This window comes from Ochotona princeps, chromosome 16, assembly GCF_030435755.1.
Source record: "Ochotona princeps isolate mOchPri1 chromosome 16, mOchPri1.hap1, whole genome shotgun sequence".
In the NCBI taxonomy this organism is placed as follows: domain Eukaryota; kingdom Metazoa; phylum Chordata; class Mammalia; order Lagomorpha; family Ochotonidae; genus Ochotona; species Ochotona princeps.
Window position 1 is genome coordinate 8635426 of NC_080847.1, and position 16988 is coordinate 8652413.

General features: G+C 39.8%; 1 protein-coding gene across 1 annotated transcript in view; it reads right to left on the minus strand.

Annotated features, from left to right (window-relative positions):
- Positions 1-16988, minus strand: part of CNTNAP4 (contactin associated protein family member 4) — a 557001-nt gene that overhangs the window by 414756 nt on the left and 125257 nt on the right. Inside the window, exon 2 of the mRNA XM_058674664.1 lies at positions 12367-12446. The gene's annotated coding sequence lies outside the window, so the exon portion shown is untranslated. The remainder of the gene's footprint in view (positions 1-12366; positions 12447-16988) is intronic.

The following is a 16988-nucleotide window of genomic DNA, read 5'->3' on the forward strand; positions in this document are numbered from 1 at the left end:
CATCCTCAAGCAAAGACTAGCATTCAGCAACCTGACTTTCCTTGGTTTTTCCTTGGACACATAAGAATCAGACAGGAATCAAATGTAGGGATAGTACGAATTGTGAGATGCCTTCCCACTCAAAACACCATTGAGCATTTTGATGGGACCTAGGGGAAAGGATGGCATGCCTATCGATTCTAAATCAATGCAAAGCTGTTAACTGAGAAGAAAATACTCATGGCATTCCCTGATGCTTTTGGCTGTGAGACCCCAGAGGAGTCAAGGCCCAGGGGTCACAGAAAGCCTCGGCCAGATGCTCTCGCCATGTGGCCTTGGGCTCTCACAGCCTCATAACAGCAATACCCTGAAGGATTCTGAAATTTAAAGACAATTTGTAAGTATACTATGAGTATTTTTGAAAGCTTGTCTATGTAAAGACTATTAGAGAAGGCAGAATTCTATTTGGGGATGAGACTCACACACTATGTTGTCTCTTGGCTCACAGGGCCACAAAAACAATCAAAATTTATTTCAACACAGGATAGTGCACATCGGATTTTCTGTTTTGGCACTCTCCTGAAATAAATATTGAAAATTACTATGCATAAATTGTAGTAACATGGTATTCATAAATAGAGTCATAGACAAGTACCATATCACAATTATCTAGAGTTCCATCTGGCACTTAATTTTGGAAAGGCAAACCCTAATGAAATATGTATGTGACTTATTGGCGTTAACTCAGTTCTTGAAGAGTAAATCATTTACTTTTTAATGTTTCTAAATCAACCTCTTCATACTTCCACCATGTAATGTTTCTATATATTTATAATGAGCAAATCAATATTAAATATATCAAAATTTTATATGATATATAAGGAATATATGGTACAGTTAAGTTATCTCACTTAACATGTAAATGGCATTATACCAAATCTTATGGTCCCTATTTGGGGGGATTTTTAAAATTCTGTTCTAACCAAAGCATTTTCCTGGAGAGTTCTAGCCACAACTGCTTGACTAGCCCATCACCAAGAAAGACTTGGAAATGATCATTGCCACAACTCGGCCCATTTCTTTTGAACTCTGTTTCAAGTACAAAATTGCTTCAAGTAAGCACACATAAATCAGGTGTGTATAAGAACTATAACTAAAATAGCTGAGCAAATTTTCTTAGGGAATTACAAAGATTACTAACCCCAGGGGGTTTGATGCTGGCCAAAACATAAGACATAGAAAGAAAACACAGAATCTAAGACAACGAACTTTTTCTATCCTGCTTTTACATAGTAGATATTCATCTAGTAGTATTTAAGATTGTAAGTATAAACAGTATTTGAACATTTAAAATACTCCACCTGGCAGGAATTAATGCAATATTTTTATACTCTCTTGATCTATATTTAATTGAATTATTTCCTTATATTTAATTGACATCATAATAAAATCAAGGCAATTATTTTCTTTTGTGTATTTGATACTATGGGATACTCAGATTCTCACTCGTCCTTGTGATGAAACAGCCTTTAGTTAACCCACCCATCTTCTTTGCCCAGAATGCAAGCAGTTCCTTTCTCCGATAAACAATATGACAGCAGAGCAGAACCCAGTCCTTAATAAAGGAACAAAAAAGTCATTACACAGAATCTGTCAGTCTTCAAGAAAAATTCAACTTCACGACATTCACTAAATGACAAGTCACATGGTACAACATCTCTTCAACTCTGCTCACAGGCATAGAGCCTCAAAGTAAGGAATTGAAAGCTACAAGGGAAACCAACTGGTTCATGGAAAAGCCTTAAAGCAAGCCAATAAATGGAAAGCTACAAAGTAGGTCGCAGGAAAAGTCACTGCAAAGCAGAGTCCCAAATTAAGTGGGGAAATGACTTTTGACCTGCTACCGACAAAGATTGAAACGCTATTCATATTCCCCCATGTTTTTATGTGAATTTAATTTTCATGAAATTGTTGACTTGCTAACCCTGGAGACTGGTGATGTCTCTATTAATCTACAGAATGAGTCTTAATGGTGAACTCTTCAAACAAGCACTTTTTCATTCCCTTGATGCCTCTTTTCCTGGAAAACACTATGCCATGCCCCCTCTTGAACTACATTTGCTGGATAGAAAAATGAGGGAAATACGAATGTTTCACACTTGCTCCCTTCTCCCCAAAGGAATGAATGAATGATTGCTGAAAGCCAGATAATTACTCCCCAAACACATAAAAAAAAATAAAAAAATAAAAAATCTACAAATCCATCCCATTGTACAAAATAAGTAAAAACAAGCTTTCCAAAAATATTTTGAGCTTGGCAGAAAACAAGAAATCAAAAGTAATCAAAGAGTTATAATATAAGTTATAACAAGAAAGCCTAGAGCTTGACTTGGCTATTTTCCACTTCTACAAAATCAGACGTTACATTTTTTAAAATGCTTTCTCAAAATTTCAAAATGTCATGGGAAAGGCAGTAACTACTTTTAGTTTTCATTCACGTTTTTTAATTCACATAAGAATTTGAGAAAGAAATTGATTTTTTGCTATCAGTTATGTTGGACCAACATCCCACTGAGAACAACTGCAATAGCTAGCTACATTTTTAAAAGTCTGTTTAAAGGTATCAGAGAGCTATCAAATCCATAAGGACTTGATGGGTCACGGACCCAGGGAGAAAGAAAACGTAGAGATTTGAGCCCGATATTTAAAAACAGTTTTACTCTTAAGGCATTTCTTAATTCCCAAGTAGTAGCCATGGGGTGAAAGGCTTGTAAAAGGTGGTAGTTGTAAATCTGTCTTAGTTTCAATCTTTACCACCTCAGCAGCCTGACAGAAGGGACCCTATTGCAAGCAGTTCATTTGGGAAATGCAAGGGACATCTAAAGGGAAGTGGGAATGGGCCTAATGGCAGGAGCCTTCCAAGAAAGGATGTTCTTTGGAGTTGGTTTTGTGGCCTAGTAGACTAATCTTTTGCTTGCAGCACCAGCATCCCATATGGGTGTCAGCTCATGTTCCAGCTGCTCCCCTTCCAATTCAGTTCCCTGCTTATGGCCAAGGAAAGCAGCAGAGGATGGTTCAAAGCCCTAGGCCCCTGCACCCATGTGGGAGACCCAGAAGCTTCTAGCTCCTAGCTTCAGACAAGCCCAGCTCTAGTCACTGTGGCAATTTGGAGAGTGAACCAGCAGATGGAAGATCTTTCCCTCTGTCTCTGTTGTAAACCTGTCTTTTAAATAAAAATAAATAAATCTTTTTTTAAAAAAAAAAGATGATGTTTGATTACACAAGATGCAAAGGACAGCAACAATCAAACCCTGGAGAAATTCTGAAAAGTGATATCATGATTGTACTTCGGTTAAATCCCAACCCTGGGATGAGGTGTGGGAGTCTCTGACTGCTTGCTGACACCGATGTGCTCTAATGGAACCTGCTGCATTCAGCCTTTTATAGCACTTAAAACCATTCATACCTCAACTGTGCAAGCTTCCTCCAGCCACCACCACCTCAAGGTACAGTGTGTATTTTTACATCAGCATACGAAACAGGTGTTTTAGTGGAACCACACACACAGCTCCTTGCAGCATCACCTGCAAGCTGCAGCTGATGCATCTCTGCTGTGGTTCCCCCAAGATTCTCCCTGCAGTCTGGCCATCCTGTTGAAGAACTGAGGTCTGCAGGCTCTTCATCCTGAAGCTCTCTGAACCACTGGCCCCCACCCTCTCAACAGCTCATGCTTTCTGCTGCTGCTCAATTCTGTATCATCACTGCATCGGAAGCTAAGTGAACCTCCCAGTCTTTGTTACACAGCAGCCACTCTACATGTGAATAATGACCAATTAATTTCCACTAACGGGGTAGTAACTTTGCAAAATGCCTCTGAATTCCTCTTTGAGAACCAAGAATGACTAAGAGTAAGCTATAATGCCAGATCTGAAGAATCCCTGCACATGGCCTGATACAAACATCTCTTTCTCGGGATCAGAGGCACAACTTCTTTAAGAAGAGCATAGAGAAAAACAGCAGGAAGAACCACTCCTTTCCTATTTTCCAATCTTGGGTCCTGGAGGTTCTGGTGACAATTTTGGGTGGTCTGTGAGGGTCACCGCCATGTGTCACTGTGACACAACTGTACTGTTTTTCCCTTATCACTATGTTGGAGATTGTACAACTGCAACAGTGATTGCTTCTGTTCTTTAGTTGAATGCATGTTAACTCCTGTTTTTTTTATGATCCAGACCAGTTAATTCAACGGCTACTGTATCAGGACCATGCTTGAAGTCTACGGGCTAACACTAAATCTGACATTTCCTTCAAATGCATTATGGCTTCTTATTTAGTCTCTTGATGAAGGAGTAATTTTAGGGGCATTCTTTTGTCTTTTCTGTTCATTTAACATTGTAACCAAATGGATACATTTTCTGTTCATTTACCATCATAACCAAATCTTGCTTATGGAATGCAGAATTGGAGGATTTCCCAGGATTTATGCAACTGTGGATTCTCTGTGAGATAGACAGAGGACAGGGCTACACTGATTATATAACCTCCATATCCCCTTTTTAGCAACAGAATTTTTCTTATCTTCCCGATATTAAGATAAACCTTGGGAAAAGGACTGGAGTACAAGTGGTTTATTCTGCAATGAAAGGAAACACTATCATGGAAGAAGTGACACAGAAAATGGAAGGTACTTAATTAAACTAGCTCATAACATGGAGAAAATAAGGGCAAAATTTCAGGGAAAATATAACTCAGAATTATCCCATGAGAGTAGGTGTGACTGTTACATTTATATGTCTATGATGTCACTTACAGAGTTACAGCATACATAGAGCTTCTTTAGCACTACTTTAGCACTACCATAAAAACAGGTAGGATGCCCTCCAGAAAAGTCAACCGGGCATATGTATCAGAAAGTGAACAGATAAATGAGACTAAAAGAGACCTTTAACAGTAAAGGAAGCAGCCAACATAGTAAAGGGATACCCTATAGAATTAAGGAAAATATTTATAAGCCATGCATCTGATAAAGTTCTAGTAGTATGTAGGGAGCTCAACCAACAACAACAATAACAAAAAAAGAAAATAAATCCAAGGTTAAAAGTGATAATAGATCCAATAAGGGAAGATGTACAAATGGCCAATGGATACTTAAAAGGTGTATAATAACCCAGGTCATCAGGGAAAAGCACATCAAAATCCCATTGAGATATCACCTTATACCAGGTAGACTGACTTTTGTCAAAGCACAAAAGACTAGAAGTGCTGCCCATGATGCAGAAAATAGGAAACCTTGAACATTGTTGGGAAGAGTGTAAACCATTACAGCCACTGCGGCAAACAGGATGCAAGATCTTCAATTAACAGAGCAGAACTACCAGATGTTGCAGCAATTCCACTACTGAACATGTATCTAAGGGAAACAAAAATAGTCTCTTGAACATCTACACCCAGGTTTATTTCAGCAGTATTCACAGAGACAAGAAGTGGAAATAACCCAAACATGCATCAACCAATGAACGATACATATGTTATGTATATACAGCAAAATACTCTTGAAATCATGACACTTGAAAAATCAAATAAATAAAAAGATGCAACAGATGGACATCTACCTTACATCAAATGGTCAAAGCTCAGAAAAGCAAGTACTACAGGACCTCACATGGCATCTGCATAAAGCAAAACCAAACAAAGCACTCTCACAGAAGCTAAGAGTATAATCAATACCTAGGAGAAAACACCCTTCCAAAAGGAAGCAAAACGAATTATTTCCAGATGAGCAAAACTGAGACTTTCATCAGCAGACAGAAAAACAAATCACTGAATCCATTATGAGTTCAAGAAACATTAGTCAGACATCAGGTGTATGCTAAACTATAATAATTCAATCAAATACAAATATATGAAATTTTGCCAAAAGGAATGTTTGCGAGATTGGTTAAAACAAAACCCAATGATAAAATATACCTTAGTAAAAGGACAATGAGGATTTCACAGTAAAAGAATTAATGATACTTGATAAAAAACACGTACCCCAGGTATATATATAGCTATACCAACAGAAGAAAGAGTAGGCTTCAAGGCAACATTAGAGGAAAAAGATGAGAAGTTCCATTGTGATTAAATAACCCATCCGTCAGAAAGATTTATGCACTTCATAAAATAACATACAAAACCCATAAATAAAATAATGGATTTTAACATAGTGCTCTTGGTATATAATAAAACAAGAAGTCAGAAACATCAGCAAAGAACAAGAAGTTGTGAAGAACAGAATCTTAAAATTGTGGCTCCATCAATATATATAACACCATTCTCAACAACTGGAGGACACTCTGATGTAGACAACTTTTCAAAACTGATAATATACCAGGCCATAGGCCAGCCTCAACAAAGTACCAAGGACTGGAACAGTTGTGCTTGTGTTCTCTGACCAAGTAGAATTGCTAGAAACACACACACACACACACACACACACATATATATATAACTAGAAAATCCTCTTACATTTTTGTCAAAGTTACTGTTATAATATAACCTCCTTGAAAATCAACTGATGGGAAAGATAATTAACACCAATAATAGCCTTCTAGGACACATTATTAACAAGGTGCCAAGATGGAAATGGACATCCCTGAAGGCATATTTAGAAAAAAAACATGATGACACTCATAAGACTAGGAGCTATCTCAGAAAGTCAGAACCTATGAGACCACTGAGGCCAAAACCCCAAGCTCAATGAAACTGGGTGCAGACTCTCTTACTGCAGGGTAGTGGAAGGCGCACTGCTCAAGAAAGCCCCAAACATGGTACACTGCAAACTGCAAAGACAATGCGCTGTAAGCTCTGCTAAGGCAAGTACTTCTGCACACCTCCCAACCACCTCATCAGAGCTCGCCTGACGTTCCGCAGCTCCTCCAACAAGCAGCTGAAGAAGGAACTCAGCCAATGTTTTCTCAGACTTAACAAATTTGTATGACTTTACAAACCTTCCTGGCTATAAAGTCAATATAAACTCAATTATATTTTCATTGAAAGGCAACAAAAAGAAAAATATTTTATCAATATAATTTCTAATAGCATCAAACATGTCAAATATATAGATACAGATATAAGATTTATAAAAAATTATCACAACAAAATAGATATAGAGGGTGCTAAAGGGTTATGGCTTTTTCATAGAATAATGTTATACTATAAAGGTTTATTTTTTCTTCAATTGATCTATAGATTTCATGTGCACACAATCAAAATCCAGAATATTTTTTAACTGAGAAGCTTTCTCTAAAATCTATTTAAAAGTACAAATTGCAGAAGAGAACTAAAATCATCACTAAAAAGCACAAAATTGGAGGACTTACACAAATAGTTATTAAAATTTGTCACAAGGAAGGAATAACTCAGTGTGCTGTAGTGAGTCAAGCAAAGACAAATGGATGGAGGACAACGAACATTCACTGTTTAAAACATGCACTAAATCTACATGGGCAATAATTAAACTTGGAAACCCACCTTACATAATAAAATTAATAATAATGTGTGAAAAAATAAAAACAGAACAATAACAAGACATGTCGAACTGGGCCCGGCGGCGTGGCCTAGCGGCTAAAGTCCTCGCCTTGAACGCCCCGGGATCCCATATGGGCGCCGGTTCTAATCCCGGCAGCTCCACTTCCCATCCAGCTCCCTGCTTGTGGCCTGGGAAAGCAGTTGAGGACAGCCCAATGCATTGGGACCCTGCACCCGCGTGGGAGACCCGGAAGAGGTTCCAGGTTCCTGGCTTCGGATCGGCGCAGCATCGGCCCGTTGAGGCTCACTTGGGGAGTGAAACATCGGACGGAAGATCTTCCTCTCTGTCTCTCCTCCTCTCTGTATATCTGACTTTGTAATAAAATAAATACATCTTTAAAAAAAAAAAAAAAGACATGTCGAACTTAACACAGGAGATTATTTTCATGATACAGAAATATGTAAAGTGGACTGGACACTTAGCCTAACAGTTAAAACCCTGGCACCTGGGTTTGATTCCTGACACTAGTTCCCTTTGCCAGCTTGCTGCCAGTGAAGACCTTGGAAGGCAGCAGCTGGTGGTTCAAGTGGGTCCCTGACCAGAATTTTCACAGGAAACCCAGATTGAGTCTCTGGTTCACCACTTCAGCTTGCCCCAGCCCATCTGCCCAGCCATGGCAGGCATGTGGGGAATGAACCAGATAATGGAAGCTTGCTCACTAGCTTGCTCTCCCTCTTTCTTTCTCTCTATATCCCTACTCTTAAATAAATAAAAGAATGCTTACTTGGGGCCAAGCTAATCCTCCACCTATGGTATTGTCATCCCATATGGATGCCAGTTCAAGTTCCAGTTCAAGTCCCATCTAGTTCCTTGCTAGTAGGCTGGGAAAGCAGCAGAGGATGGCTTAAGGCCTTGGGAAGCTCCTGGCTTCTGGCAGTTGGCTCCCAGCTCTGGACCAGACCAGCTCTAACCCTTGTAGGGGAGTAAACCATTGGGTGAACTATCTCTTTCTTTCCTTCTTTCTTTAACTCTGACTTTAATGCAAATAAGTAAAACTAAAAATGAAGAATGTTTAAAAATAAATTCGAATTTTCTAACAGAACAACAATTAACAAAAACGTCAGTATCTCAACACTGTGTTTAAGTATTTTCAAAATACTATCAAAAGAACTTAAAGTGTGTCATAAAGCTGGAGAATATATTCATCATAACATATTTCAAAAGCAAAAGGCCCTTAATCATAAGACATGATGAACTTACACCAAGAAGTAAGTGAAAGGCAAACAGTCAAAAGACTCTTTTACCACCTGCTCTCATGAGGCGACATGTGGTGGTCAGCAAACCTAGGAGAAAGTATTCAATCTCATTCACTACCAGAAATCTGTCAACTGATTCCACAAAGATTCACCACTGCATATACATCAGTATGGCAGAAATGTAAAAGACCAAGGGGAACAAGGCACTAGTAAGCATGAAACAAAACTGAAACCCATTGTTTCCACTTGGGGAAATTGTTTGGTTCTATTTGCAAAAAGGGAAATTGTTTGGTCCTAGTCCCAAAAAGTGGATGTGCACTTGCCTTATGTTCCCCTCCCCCCTACAATTACAAATCTAAGTAGAAACCCAGTAAAACTGTATACGTGCCCTGAGAGGTTTGCATAACATTGGAACAGCATTATTTTAATAGCTGCAAATCAGCAACAATACAAATGTCAATAAAGATTAGTAGAATTCACAGAAATAAATGACTATTTCTAACACAATAGAATGGAACAGCAGCAGTGAAAGGAGCCAGACACAAAATTGTGCTGCTGTATCATTCCATTCAGGCAAAACTAATCTACAGTGAAAGGATTCACTTCCTCTGGGAGGCAGTGCGCACTGACTTGGAGAGGACACAAAGCAGACATCTGTGAGACTTCTGCACAGTCTATACTTACAACTGGTACACTGCTCTCCATGTACACTGCGATTTGATAAAAATCCATTTCAAAATACAAATTAAGAATAATGAGGATTATAATGTTAAAACATAACATCAAAATTAGCCATAAAAGAAAGCAGATGACGATAAGGGTGAGGACTTTGCACTAGAAAGTTATTCTAACTCTTGACTCATTTTTAAAGAGGATTCATATAAAATCCCCAAAACTCTTAAGGGATCAAATTTTCATGAAATGAAATTACATGTTAAATGCAAATAAATTAGAATAATAATTCAACATATCCATAGGGTATTTTGGATTAAATGAGAAAACTATCAAGAGAGAAATTTTGCTACTAAAATTAGGAACTGTGAGTGCCTGATAGACAGGCATTTGTGTAAATGAACTTAGACAGGTTTTACTTATCACCAATTGCAAGTACCACCAGCTCCTCAAATTATTTTAATGACAAATGCTTCAGCACTTACCCCAAACTGCTCATCCTCACTGTCCCTAGCTGCTACACAAACAGCAACCTGGTCACCTTATCATTTGCATTTAAAACCTCAGGGTTCCCCTTGACACTGCCCTCTCACTACTATTGATCTCCCTGCTTTATCAGTCTCCACACCTATCACAACCTTTATATTCCAGAAGCCAGTCCCACAATCACTCTCCTCTATCATATGACAAAGTCTTTTCGCTTCTGGTCTCTCGGTATCAGTTAGATTAGTCTTTTCTTGTGGATGGCACTAATCATGTTATTCTTACTATCAAAAACTGAAATTGGCTTTCAATTGTCCAGACAATGAGCCTTGCTATCCTTAGTTTAACCTCCAAGGCCACTCATACTCTAGCCCAAAACTAATTTCCAATGAGCACGCTGTATTCCGGGAACGTAGTCGTGACTGCCCCTCACTTTTCTCTCTCTCTCTCTGTCATCTGTTTCCATTATCCAGGATGATTTTTGTCCATTTTTCTACAATTCTAAATCCTCTATCATCTTTAAAATTCAATTTGCCATGAAGTGTTTTGCTACCAAGTGAGGTCATGGAAAACTGTAGAGTAAGAACTTGTGCAGGTGGTTTTTTGAAATTGATCAGCCTTGGAATCACCCAAGAAACTTTCAAAATTAGCTGATTCTTGGGTCATGTCTGCAACACAGCTAAACTTACTGAAGCTCAGGAATCTTAAAGGAAACCTGTGGCCACCAGACCAGTGTGGAGGCATAGACTACACTAAAGTTTGAGGGCACAGAGGGTGGCAGGACCAAGTGGGACTCTTGGGTTACATCAGACCAAACTTCCCACATATACAGATACCTCACAATCACAAAGAAAAACCGACATAAAAGCAAATTGCTAACAGCCTGCTTCTACTGCACTTGTGAATGTCCCAATTAAACTGGCAGTCCTGTGGACAGATTTGTAAATCTGGGAAAAGCTACTGAACACCAACTCTGGGTGGGAGAACAGAAAAACCTGGAGACTAAAAGTGAATTCAACATGTGCAATAAGGGATGAGCACAAATTCAAGCGCATTGTTATCAAATGGACAGAGAATAAAAATTCAAGAAAAAATATTGAAGGCACTCAGGGGGAAAAAAGCAACGAGCACAAATAAAGACAGTTTACAGCTGGCAATACCCATGCGAACTTCTCGTCAGGAGCCCCTGGAGACGAAGACAACCTGGAATATCTTTAACAAGCTGAAGTGAGTTGGGCTGTGTGGCACAGCGCGTACCCATATCCCAGGTCTAAACACCTGAGATCTAGTCTTACTCCTGTCTGCAGTACAGCTTTCTGCTGACACACACGCTGGGAGGCAGCAGGTGTTGGCCCAAGCGCTTGGGCCTCTGCCACCAACAAGGGAGACTCAGAGCTCAGAGCTCAGAGCTCCAGGCTGTGGTTCAGCTCAGCCTGAGCTATTGTGGCTACTTGGGGAGTTGACCCAGTGGATGGAAGATCTTTCTCTGTGTGTCTCTCCCTCTCTTCCTGTCACTGTACCTTTGAAATAAATTTTAAAAATAAACAAAACCAACTTAGAAATAAAAAACTGAAACAAAATTAAAAATAACAAAAGCCCAGCAACCAAGAACTCTATGTCCCATGAAAGATTCATTTTCTTAAAATGTGAACAGATTTCTAGCTTCCAGAATGTCCTTCTTGCTGTAATAACCAAGAGGGACAAGATAATATACAGATGTGTGTTCCTTGAACACATCAAAATGTAGAGGTAAAAAGAAAAATCAATTAACTGCTCTGAAGACAAAAAACCGATAAGGGCCCTGGTTTAGCTGCTGCAGCCAGAGGAAGGCTAAAGATGAGCTTTTCTTTGAAGAGGATAGAGAGAATTCAGGTAAATTTCAATGAATCAAGAAAGGCCAGCATGCGCCAGAGTGCTAAGCCAGAAACTAAATGTCCTGGAGGCAGAGGACCCTGGCTCACATATGGCTTCTTCCCCAGCAGACTCGGCCCACACACACACCAAGGGTGATGACAAAAGTGAAGACCGCAGCACAGCTCCCTCGGCATGGCAGCCCAAGGGGAACCAAGCAAACACCTAACACCCTCAACTCACACCCCCCATCCCCTTGGAGCCCAACTGATGTGCTGGGGAAGACACTGCGGAAATGCAAGCAGATCCTACATGACATGACACCGAGGATGACTCAGGAGAACTGGTCCAAGTGAAGAAAGGGAGAAAGAAGAACATGTCATGTCCTTGAGGAAGGAGCACGGAGCCCTCCTGCACCCAGCAGGGAGCCCCGGGACCATACAGAAAATGGTGGGCACCGACAGCCAGGGCACAGGAGCTGCATAATACAAAGATTAGACCTGGATAAAAGAGAATCCTCTTACTTCCCAAACCAAGCTGGCACTTGACTGACCCCAAGTAATAACCAAAAGCAATGGACAAGCGAGAGGAGGCACAGAGAAATCCCTTTCTTACCTGATGGATCCAAGGCAGGCTCAGAAATCACGTGAGAACCACTACTTCGACAGTCACTGCTCCAATAACCAATCAGGTAACTGTAAGGAAAAACAATGCTACATTATTGCAGATAGATGAAAAGGTAGGTTAGCCCAGTTACACCTGAAGCAGCTCCAAGGAAAAGCTCGCAGAAAATTCATATTTATAAACTTTGCATGGATTTCAAATTGACTCAGCACCAAAAATAAACTCATCTGCTAATTCCAACTTCCATGAACTTTCTGAAGTTCTTAGTAGACTAGAGAGATGATAAATCCTTACAAATTTGTATTGCAGACAATGTCTTAGAAGCAAACACAAGAACCTGAACATTGCTTGAGGGAGTGGGTTTGAGGGAGATGGGGATGGAATGCTTTAACTCACTATTTTACACCTGATTACCAAAGCTTAGTTATTAGTTAAGTGTATTTCTATTCCAAGTGAGTTTCAGAAGCTAAAAGTACCAAACTGATGTTAATAAACGTATGGGGAAGCTGCCACACAATTACTAGAAAACTTTTAGACCAGTATAATCTTTTCAGAAAATAGACTGTCAATATGCAACAGGGATGTTGGAAAAGTCCATTTTATAGTGTAAATATATCCTAAGAAAACAATCCAAAACACTAAAAAGATTCTATGTTCAAATATATTTAGCAAAATACTCCCCTGAATTTTTAAAATGTGATTATAGTTTTCACTGCTAGAATAATTCCTTTTTTTCCCCTATGGCATCTGAATCTAGTGAACGTGATCCAAGCATCGGAAATCACCAGTCTCAAAGAACTATATAGAACTATATAGAAACATGGACATAACATAAAATTAATTGTGAAAAGAATATTAAAATAGAGAATGCTGCAGAACTACACATAATCAAAACATCCAAACTATTAATTTGTACCTTAGAAATTCTACCAGAGAAAGCACTTTGGTACAGTGGGTCAAGCTGCTCCCTGCAATGCTTTCGTACAATCTGGGATCCACTTCCAACCCAGGTCCTAGCTGGGAAAGCAGCAGAGGATACCCCAGGACTTGGGCTCATGTCCCCCACATACCAGACCTGGAAGAAGCTCTTGGCTCCTGACTGACCTGGCCCAGTGCTGGTTACTGTAGCATCTAGGGAGTGAACCAACAAAAGGATGACCTTGTTCTCTTCCTCTCTCTCTTTCAGATTTTTTTTTTTTAGTCTGCAAATTTAAGTTGCAATTTTCATGCTCCTAAATTGAATTAAGTAATACATATATTGTAGCTTTTTTTTCACTATAATCCAATGAAAAAATAACCAGAATGCATGCTTCAGCCAAGGGCTTAGTACTATTAGCATTGTAATTAGAATATAGCTTGCATATGGAATTTTACAGATAAATGATATCAGGAGAACAGTCACACTAGTAAATATGGGAAGGTTCTTTGCTTATACTAGAATTCTTTTCTGATCTCATATTTTCCAGTATTTTCATAGTGCAGGTCATTGTATTACCTTAATAATTTAAGATACATTTTAAAAATGTGACTTTCAGGGCTGGTATTGTGGCAAAGCAGTTAAACTTGTCTACACTGCCAGCATCCCACAGATGCAACCTGTTTAATGCACCTGATAAAGCCGCTGAAGATGGCCCAACTACCAGGGCCTCTGTACCAACACGGCTGACCTGGATGAGACTCTGGCTTCGGCCTGCTCTATCCAGGGATTGTGGCCATTTGGAGAACACACTAATGCGTGAAAGATCTCTCTCTCTCTCTCTCTCTCTCTCTCTTTCTGTCTCTGTGTGTGTGTGTGTGTGCATGTGTGTATACAGTTTTGCCTTTCAGAGAACGTGATTCTTAAAAAAAAGAAGAAGAAAGAGAAATCCGCCTGGCACAGAAGCCTAGTGGCTAAAGTCCTCACCTTGAATACACCAGGATCCTATATCGGCAACAGTTCTAATCCCAGTGGCCCCACTTCCCATCCAGCTTCCTGCTTGTGGCCTTGGAACACAGTCAAGGACAGCCCAAGGCCTTGGGACCCTGCACCCACCTGGAAGATCCAGGAGAGGCTCCTGGCTCCTGGCTTTGGATTGGCTCAGCTTTAGCCATGGCAACCACTTGGGGAGTGAATCAATGGACGGAAGATCTTCCTCTCTGTCTCTCCTCCTCTCTGTATATCTGACTTTCCAATAAAAATAAAATAAATCTTAAAAAAAAAAGTGACTTTCTTAGTACCTCAAGTATTTCTATTTAGGATAAATCAACTCCATCCACAACCCTTGTCTGTAGTTGTTGCATTTCCTTCACTATTCTTTCAAATGCCCAACATCAGGAGGAATAAAAATTCTTCCTGTATACTTTTTATGCCGGAACTTCAGCTGCCTGCAAATGTAGCTCTCCAAACAAAATTCTCTTTTACTGGAATATTTCAGGCTGTTGGAAAAGAGGCTTTACCTTCGGTAGATGCATTTGCACGTACAAATTTCATCTGGGGAAAAAAAAATCATGCTCCAGTCATCTGGAAATTGAAAAGACTCCATCCAGCCAGCTGCGGCTCATGTTCTTCGGAGAGGGACTGAGCTCATTTTGGAGCCAAAGATTTGTGGGGCCACGGGACAAATCCGTGGCACACGCAAGACGAATGACACTGCCCTGGATCTGGAGACTTTGACTTTATTCAAATGTATCCCTGACTGCTGACCACGCCCAAATCTACACCGTTCCAAGTGAAGGCCTGAAAAGCAATTTTCAGGTGAACTGAAGAAGAAAATCATATGTTTGCACCAAGGGAGGTAGCAAATTTATGAAAACAATATGGGTAAAATGACAGGTTTGTAGGATGGTTTTGCTCTGTCTGCTCTCGTGAACTCTCACTTGGCAGGAACCAAGGGGACAAAATGAAGAGAGGGAAATAAAAACTCAGTTCTGACCCATAAACTTGAAACTGTTGTAAATAATTAGAAATTCAGAGGAAGAGAGAGAGAAAGTGTGCGCGTGTGTGTGAGTGTGTGTGTGTGTACGTTTCCTCCCACTGTCTAGGAACAAATTAAGGGAAAACAGACTTTCAGCTCAATACTGACAATAAAGTGTTACTAACAACATGTGATTGCAACTTTGCAAAAAAGTGCCTCCAAATGTCTTATTTGATAAAAATAAACTTTACATGTTACCTACTAAAATACCAAAATTTTAATCAGATGGATGAATTACTAGTTTTTCTGAAAGTGATTTCAGCTCATATTTTGCTCCAATATGTCTGTCTTTGGGGGTCTATCTCCTTATACCTGAGCAGTCAAAGAAGTTCAGGGGGGAAAGAAAGCTACCTCTCTGTAATTTTCTAATCCATTACCACCCTCACCTTCCTCCCTTAAAAGATACTCTACAAGGGCTGGCATTTACCACAGCAGTTAAGATGCCATTTAGAATGCCCATGTCCCTTGTCAGGGTCCCTGACTTAAAACTCTCAGCTCAAGCTTCTGCCCACATCTTTCGGCAGGCACAGAATCTGGAAGGCAGGAGTGATGGCCCTGCTAATTGGCTTCCTGCAGCCTGTGTGGGAGATCCAGATTTTGGCTCCTCCAGCTCCAACCCAATCCCAGCCCAGCTCTACTCACTGCATACATTTGGGGAGTGAACCGGTCCCACTCCTGTGTGTGTATGCATGCAAGCATGTGTGTGTATGAGCGTATGTGTGCCTTGCCACTCAGATTTTTTAAAAAAGCAAAATACACACATCTCATGGTATGGACATGCTATATCTGCTAAACTGTCTGCTGGTACCATAGCATTCTTATGACTGGATGTTTGCAATTATAGTTCCATTTGACAGCAAGAAGTTTGTCTTTCTATACACACATCCCAACCAGAAAAACTACATTACTGAAAAGGATTTTGTTTAAAAACCTTCCTTTGCAAGTCATAGGTCAGTCAAGTGCATAATCTTCAATAGGAAAAGCAGTCTACAATCTGTTATGCCATTTGAATGGGAAATTAGCAGTAACTTAAAAACTGGCACTCAACATGAATCACAAGGCCAACTAAACTCATTTTTATTTACTTACCCCTCACCCCAGCAAAAAAAAATCCCACATATTGTTATAACAATGAGTTTTAGGAGGAAAAATCTATTCACTGTAGTGAACCACGGCAGGCATTCACAACTAACGCAGGAGTAAATGAACACGCTATTACTCAACCATATATGAAACACTCTGCAGCCGCTGGAAAAAGAGAGGCATGAGCCTGAAACAGAAAACCCAACATGAGTTGAGGAAAGCAAATAGTGAGGCAAAATATGTGCATTGATATAGCTGTGTAAAATAATTGTAATGCTGTGAATTTATTTGTAAGTTTAAAAGCACAGGAAAAAAAATCCAATGAGAGTATATACCAAAGTTCATGGTAGGAAAGGTTACTCCCAAGAACTGAGCAGAAATTGCCAATCATGGACATGTGTGTGTGTGTGCCTGTGTGAGAATCCATTATTCTGTATTTTTCCAAGTTGTTGTGTGCTTTAATGCCTTCTGTCAACATTTCAGTAAGTAGCAGGCTTTTACACTCAATAACACATTTTCAGAAAATAAAGAGGTCCTTCCACAGAAGACTTACACATCGTAAGGTCAAAACCATGA